This window comes from Podarcis bocagei (assembly GCF_964188305.1).
Source record: "Podarcis bocagei genome assembly, chromosome: 5".
Lineage (NCBI taxonomy): Eukaryota > Metazoa > Chordata > Lepidosauria > Squamata > Lacertidae > Podarcis > Podarcis bocagei.
In genome coordinates this window covers 37,361,299-37,369,663 of record NC_138129.1, presented here as the reverse complement: position 1 = coordinate 37,369,663, position 8,365 = coordinate 37,361,299, and the positions used below count along the sequence as shown (strand labels likewise).

Sequence of the window (8,365 nt, the reverse complement as noted above, 5' to 3'; positions counted from 1 at the left end):
GGTCCAAAGCAAAGCAGAGCCACACACTTGGCAGCAGCTTGGCTGCAGGAGTTGCCAAAGGAGGCGTACAAGATGCCATCCAGCCATCTTAGGAACTCCACTCCGGATCTGTGTGGGGTTAACTCCTTACCGTTTCTTCTCCCAGAGATGTCCCACAAGGCAGCGGGTAATGCTTTTGCACTAAATAAATATTAACTGGTAGTGGCAGTAATAGACTTCTGACACATCTTTCATTCCAGCCTCCTTTCTTCCAATACTGAAATAGCATGGAGCCTAAGCTGGCATGAATCATATTTTGTGCAAGCAAATGTTTGCAGAGAAACAACAGATAGGAAGCTATCAACTTCCTGTCAAGTCCCTTATGTTCTGCTATCTGTGCTCCTAGATAGTGGCAGAGATAGGGATGGAATAAAGAAGACACAGAGCTACCCATAACGATTTCTTTAAAAGGGTATAATTTGGAAAAGCTTTCCTATTTTCACTTTATTGGTTATTTTTAGTTGAACAGCTGTTCATTCTCTGTGCTGATATAAAATTTGTCCTCATCATTTCTGAAAGGGGGAGGGAGAAAAAAATATTTCTCTATTCCTGTAGCTGTAGAATTCAACTTTAGAGGTCACTTATTGTTTCCAAGTTCAATGTACTCAGGAAGGAATCTATATTCTTCTCATATGGTTGCTGGGCATGAAAGCAATCTCTAAATACTCAGAGGATAAAATGAGGTCAAACCTGCAATTCCGCCAGGCTGTCGTCTGTTGAAACCAACCCTCAGACCCTTTGCTTTGTTTCTCTCAATGCAGTTTAGAAAACATAGCACTGGGAAATTATTTCATGATAAACAGAAACTGAAAAGCACTCAGGAATCGGCAGCCTTGAGCTATTCCCTGAAGAAGAGTTGGGGGAATTTCAATTGGTCTGGTAATATTTTTTTTGCTGTTGAATGAAAAGCTATTCCAAAACAAAACAAGTAACTATATTTTAGTGGCACCATTCGTAACATCTCATAACAGCATTTTCTTTTTAATATATATATATATATATATTTAAAAAATCCAAATAGAGATGCTTGATGAATTTGATTCATGGATTTTTGCACTTTTCCTACAATACAGTGCTTGGTTCCCAAAAAAGGGATGGGCACCCAAATGTGTTAAATATGTATATTTTGGGATAAAATACATTTATAACTGCATACATTAAAATATGTTTTTAAATGCAATTTAGGGAATAAAATAGTGTACAAATTTTGTGCAGGCTGTTCTTTTTTTAAAAAAAATGCAGATTAATGTGAAATGAGACAGAATGGGGATTATGAATTAACAGAACACATGCAAAACCAGCACAGAAGGATCCACCACCTACCCCTAATTGCAAACTCGCATCAACACAATGCCCACACGCCCAAATGTAACCTTTGTATGATTCTGTGATGACACCTCTCTTTCTCAAGGTGGAAGTTGCTTAGTATATAATGGACTTGCAGCTATCCATTCTATGGAGTATTCTCACATGCCAAAACACCTATTATTGGCTGACCAAGCACATAGGTTATTGAGACAAATCCACAGAATAACACAATTACAGGGTTATTGAAGGAAGCGTGGAGGTCAGATTCTAATTCCTGTTCTAAATAGTAATTCTCTTGTTTATTAAGCCATCAAGAAATGAATTCAAGCCATTCTGCTTTTGGGATTTCTCAGGGAGAAGAGCCAGCCGTGGACCACAGTAGAAGCTGTGATAGGCAAAAATTGAGCAGTATGGCAAATGGCTCAAGCAATAACTACTGCATTGGTAAAATAAGTTAATAAATAGTGACCATGAGATGAGTGAGACTTGTGTACATTTTGTCATGTATGTTGGGCAGATCCACACCATGATTTTAAAGTACATTCAATGCACGGTGTGTCCCTAGAAGAATCCTGGAACTGTAGATTTTAGGGTGCTGGGAACTGTAGCTCTGTGAGGGAGAAACTGCACCCCCTAAGCAGAAGAAGCCCTCTCCTACTGCCATTGTCTCCTTCCCTCCTGTTTCAATTTGTACTTAACCCTTTGTGCTTAACCTTGGGGGAGATTATAAAGTGCACTGGAAAGTCTGTGCATCATTTCTGGTGACATCACACTGTTTCCACTGTCATCATAGTTAGTTCTGGCGGGATCAACTGCAAAACCACTGAAGTGCCTCAAGCAATGTGGCACACAGTGACACTTTAAAACCTATGAGTATTTCTGGCCAGAAAAATGGGAAAATATAAAACTGAATATTTAAGACTTATGCTATCTGTTCAGATCACAAATGCACTATTTTTTTGTGCCATACTGCACTCAGAAATAACTGACACAGATGGAATACTGTATAAAAATATTTGCAACACTCTCTTTATAAGTGTGAACAAGGATATATGCAGCCAAGCAGTGAAAATTATGAGCATAATCTAAGAAAACTGTTTGCAGGCTGGGGGGAATTTGCGAAGGAGAAAAGGTAGCTGAGCATCTCAAATAGATGATTTTGTTCCCTGGGACAAAATGATAAAACACAATTGGATGACCTCAATTCCACTGATGATATTGCCCTGCTTAGTTTAACACATTGCTCATTGGAAGAAAGGATCCTGCAGACACAGCAAGGCAGAGGATTTATTCATCAATAAGGCAAAGACAAACTGTACGGCTATCAGCACTACCAAAGAAACATGGGGTAGAACAAAGAGATTCTACGGAAAGTCACATTAGAGGAATGGTGATAGTGCTAGTAGCGACCCCATACAAGACGTACACCAAAGCCAACAAACAATTTTCTTTGACTTGAAAAAGCTTGATAGAGTGGAATGAGCAGATAAAACGTCATCCTCAGTGGTAATATCTTGCCTAGTCTGTTCAACAATAGCTGTCTTCAGATAGCTTTTGCAAACAGATTTGTAACAAATTTGCTTACCTGGTCCAGAGAGGGACCACTCCCTCTACCTCCATCCCACAACTGGGGTGATTTATATACGGTTCTGTGCCAGTTAAGTTCTTAGACTGCAATGTGCAGATGAATAAAACTTGTGCATTTTGCTTTGCTCAATTTTCATGTTTAAATCTGAATTCAGTATGGAAATATAGGATAGGGAGAATTGGATGGCAGAAGATAGATATTAAATAAAGAGCAGTATGACCTGAGAAGAGCTTCAACCAAACATCAGTATCTATGCAGATGCTACTTTAGGCAAAAAGTAGCAGGGGAACATTATACCAGGAGAAAGCTTTTCACTTTCACTTTCTTATTTTTCTAAACTTAAATTCACTGCATATCTCAACAGCATGCAATTATTATTATTATTATTATTATTATTATTATTATTATTATTATTATAGGCCTCATGAAAATTCTTCAACATTTTAATGCATATTTCTCCACATATCACATCCATGTATCGGTGATTTTGCCAAATGCACATGTTTTTGCATGCAAATTCCCCTAATATAAAGCATTTTCATGATATTTTCATGTTTTGTACAGATGATGAACATGTTATTGTGAAAAAGTATAAACTGTTGAAAAGTCAAATGCAAGATAAATAAGTTAAAGATTAAGTGGGTTGGAAATTTTGCGTATGATATACGGATGGAACTTTACTTAGGGTTGGGTTGCCATATTTCAATAAATAAAAGTCAGGTCACCCAAAAGTTACTGAGTTTTTTTAGACAAACCCCCAAAAGTTGTTGAGCTTTTCAATTGACTTGCCTAATATCCAGGACAAAGCACCGCCTTTTGGAAATTCCCTCTAACTTTACTAAACAGTAAGTCCATGCTTTTGTAACTGTTATACAGTCATAGACCCATAGGTCACATATTTAATGTTATTAAGCAACTGGGCCTAGATCTGCCCAGTTGGCAAGACCCCAAGACCCCCTATATTATGAGGCCCTGGCACTGAACATTACAAAACAAGACTTAGCCCCCTATTTGAGCTTTCTTTCAGGAAATTTGCTGAAAATCACTCACCCGCACGCATCAAAAAATACACCTCTTGCCTGTCCCCTTGCTGGCAGAAGCTGCCAATCACCCGCCCAATTGCCGCAGCGTCAACCAAACAACAACAGCCATTGACGCAGCAACCAATAACACACCCATTGACAGCCATGGCAGCAACCAATCAAACATCCACCCATGTATAAGATGACCCCCACTTTTTAGCTTTCTAAAACAAACAACAACAACCTAGTCTTATACACGGAAAAGTATGGCATGTTCAGGCATGCCGAGTTCCGCCCAACATTGTGGGAGCCCATCACACGCATGGCCTGTGATGTCACAAAGTGGGAGGAGGCCTTAGTCGCAGCCATGGGAGGGCCCAACAGAGCACACCACAGCCAAAAGGGCCTGCCCAGCTGTGGAATATGGAGGGCGGCCTGCCCCCTCAGTGAAAATGGGGCGGGGGGGTCGGGCCCCCATGGTCCCGCATAGATGGTGTGCCTGGATACATTTAAGATGAAATGGTTTAACTTTATTGATTTCACTACCAAAAGAGAACACAGTCATTTCCCACGCCAAGCCTTTGTGCATCTCTAGATGTAGTAATGTTGCTTCCTGAGTAAACAGTTATTGGATTAAGCCACACACACACACCTGGAAAAACAAAAAAAAGAGAGAGGATTATGTTATTTTTAGTATTTGAGTCATAGTAATGTATTTACCTTGTCCACAATGTCGCCTACTGTAATGTATCACACAAAGCTTTTGCTCTGTTATGCAGTCTGTAATTTTATTTTATTCTAATCCCCTTTTTCTGGTTGTGTTGTAAAAAAAAAAAAAAAGATTGTGAGGATGCAATTAGTTTTAAAATAAATAAGAATTATTATTTTTTTAAGCCTTAAATGAAACACGCACATTTTTGAACAATATAAGGAGCTGTTTATAACAGTGCCCTTGGCATCCAGGAGCATAGGAGGATATAGCCTACCCAATATGGTCTGCAAAAGGAATTCTGCAGACCCTGCTTAGTCTACACACACACATGAAGTCTGTTAGCTGTCAAACATTGTTCGCCTTCAGCAGGCTGTGAGCATGTGCTTTTTTTCTTGTGGGTATGAAAGGCATCATTCTGACATGACCTTATTTTAACATTGCTTACAAGGCAGTAAAAATGAGCTGGATCTCTTTCTCTTGGTCAGCAGTATGTTTGATCACCTATCATTCTTCAGTGCATTCTGATGCCCAGTAACTCAGCCACTTCTGGGAATTTAAACTCTGGAGACATTTAGGATAAAAGCACCAGACACTCTCAAGCTTCAACAAAAGAGGCAGGTTCTGTTGTTATCTGCCAAGCATGGCCCTGTAAATTTCGCAGAGAGAGAGAGAGAGAGAGAGAGAGAGAGAGAGAGAGAGAGAGAGATGCAGTGTGTGCTCAAGTACAGAGCTGCAGCATTTTGTTTGCAAAAAGATCAGAAGCTAAATATCTGGGATATATTATCACACTCACATCAAACTCTTTAAAGTACCCCAGTGCTTATTGTGCCCTAGAACAGTGTTTCCCAACCTTTTTTGGGCAAAGGCACACTTGTTTGATGAAAAAAATCTCGAGGCACACCACCATTACAGCCCCGTGACGTCAGCGCGCAGCGTCACGCCGGGAGGGACGCACGAAAGTGTAAGTTTCAATTTTTTTCCCTCCCCCTTGCCGGGGAACCTCCAAGCTTTGGGGGTGGGGGGGGGAGGAGGCAGCAAAGCGAGGCAGGAAGGAGAGCGCGGCTTGGCTGGGTGAGCTTTGGCAGGGGCAGGGAATGAGAGCCGCGAGGCAGGCGCTGCGGACGGAGGCGCTGCCCGCCGAGCTCGCAGGCAGCCAGGCAGGCAGACGGCGAGAGCCCTGCGCTGGGCGGCCTCTCCTCACCGCCGCCGCCCCGCCTCTCGCCGCCCGACTCGCCCGCCTCCCTCCAGGCAACATCTCGCGGCACACCAGGCAACATCTCGCGGCACACTAGTGTGCCGCGGAACAGTGGTTGGGAAACACTGCCCTAGAAGATGAGAAAGTGTGTGGACTATGAATGGGTGGATATTTGCAAAATGTTGCCAACCCAAGTGTTTTTAGATTGGTTTTATATGCAGCACCTGTCTTTGTTTTAGCATCCCATTAAGGCTTGATTGTTTTATTATTTTTGGTTGGAATTTGCTTATTTTTAAACAGATGTAGCTGCCCTAAGTGTGATACAGTTGAAGGATGGAATAAACTCTCTGTCTGTCTATCTATCTATCTATCTATCTATCTATCTATCTATCTATCTATCTAATTTATCTTCAGATCTGAGTAATCATTGTTATTAGAAAGATCAGAAGAGACAACACACAAGAAAGTGTCAGTGTACACTGCTGCCATGCCCCTCACCTCATCTGCATTTGCTGAGTTTGTGAAGAAACTTTACACATGCGTTGATGAATGTGTATAGGGCTCTCCTAGACAATAAGCCAACCCAATGTGAGCCCCTCTCACACATAGGCTGTTTGCACACTATACCTTTAGAGCACATTTGAAGCACATTCCCTCGCTCAAAAAGGTCTGGGCACTGTAGTTTGTTAAGGGTTACTTGGATTTTTAACTGTTTGACGGGTAAACTACGGTGCCCACAATTATTTGAGGAAAACTCTGAATGTGCTTTCCTGTGACCTGTCATGGATTTCCCTGCCACCTCTCCACCAACTAATTCAACCTTGCTTGGGAGACAGAACTCTGTGCACTTGCCCCAGCTGTCGTAGACTGACTGGATGAAGAGGAGTGGTGGGAGGCATCAGCTGGGGAACCCCTACGAGAACCTCCTGGGGAAGAAGGCTCAGAGCCAGGGGATTGGTGGTAGGATGACTATGTGTGGTCAATGGGAGAAGAGGGAGCAGACTGGGGGGGGGGAGGTGTCAGAAGCTGAAGAGTCAACAGGGTTTAGTGAGCAGGAAGAGGCTGTGGCAGAGAGCGGTCCAAACTCAGAGGCAGGAGAGAGGGGGGACCAGGAGATAGTGATGTGGCAGGCTGCCGAAGAATCCAGGGAGTCTCCACCTCCTGCTGCAACCATCTCCCCTCCTACCTTGTCTGCCAGAACACTCAGAGAAATGAAGAGAGTGGAGCAACAGGAGACAAGACGATGGACTCTTAGGCTGCTGCGGAAGGAACCTGGGAGGGTTCTTAGAGAAGGGAAGGCAGAGACCTTCAGTCCTCACAACTGCCTCGTTGAGGCAAGAGCTACTGGGAAGAGCTGCTGTGATCACTAGGTAGGCCTGCACTGCTTTGGTTTCTTTGCATAAAGTGTTAACTTCGCTGATACCAGTGTCTTTGTTTTTTACTGCTGACCTACTCCTGACAGCAAGCTGCGCAACCACTGGAGAAAGTGTGACTGCAAGGGTGGGGAAGGTCCATGGGGACAGTCATCCTCATGCACCTTCAATCCCTGCAGCCTGCCAAACAGCTGAGGGAGCACAGTTGCTAGCAGCAATCAGCTACGGAGCAGATGGAGGCAGAGCACTTGAGATCCCATTTGCTTCCCCCTTCTATGCTGTCCAGCTGATTGGCAGTGGGAATAGCTGAGGAAAGTAATACGTGAAAGCAATACACCTGACTGGGTCTCAGGCATTCATCCGTCCCTTCCCATCGCTCCATCGCTCACACGTGAATGTGTGAGTTGTTTCCATTGAGAGTACTGAGATTCAGGCATCTGGCGATATGATCCGTACTGGCTGTTGGAACACACACAAACACAGAAGTCATCACTGCACCCCAGACTGGGAGAAATAATCCATTCACTATTCTTTAAGAATTCAGATTTGAGTACCTAAAAGCTGTTGGAGTGTTTTAACAAGTCGCATTTAAGCAATCTTCGCTATGCATGGGGAGTGAAGTGCCTGGGTTCACATGGGGTTTATCAGCAAGCCCTAATCAAGCACTTTATTCATAAGCCCACACATCCTTCTCCAGCAGTTCTCATCTGACTGCCGTATACATCACTTGCTGGGATATTGGCCAATTTCTGATAATCGGGCTGTGAAATCCATCATTTGCCCTTCTATGAGTTAAACAAGGGGCTCCTTCCATCCACATCATTTCTGCGATCTGTTATCACAGCCAAATAACATATCATTGCAATTGGCTTTCAAGAGAGGCAGCGCTACAGCCCAGTGTGCTGCGACAAAGTGGGCGCTTGCTTTTATTCCTAAACTGGCTCCCATGCCTTTTCAGGAGGGACCACTTTGTGTTTCCAACCATTAGTAAAAGAGAAGGCAGGCCCAAGCAAAAGTATGCAGGATGTTAGGAGGGAAGGGGTTGTTCTCTGAAAACCTTACCCACAGCTGCGACAACAGTATTTAGTGCTTGGGGAGAGAAGGTTTCCTATCACCATCTATCTGCTC

At 43.1% G+C, this 8,365-nt stretch overlaps 1 long non-coding RNA gene across 1 annotated transcript; it reads right to left on the bottom strand.

Moving 5' to 3' along the window:
• Nucleotides 1-4,465: 4,465 nt before the first annotated feature.
• LOC308587559 lies at nt 4,466-7,706 on the bottom strand. Its single transcript, XR_014008450.1, has 2 exons — nt 7,629-7,706; nt 4,466-4,609 (listed from the first exon to the last, which is right to left on the bottom strand). It is a non-coding gene; the product is annotated as an uncharacterized lncRNA (long non-coding RNA).
• Between the last annotated feature and the right edge of the window lie 659 nt (nt 7,707-8,365).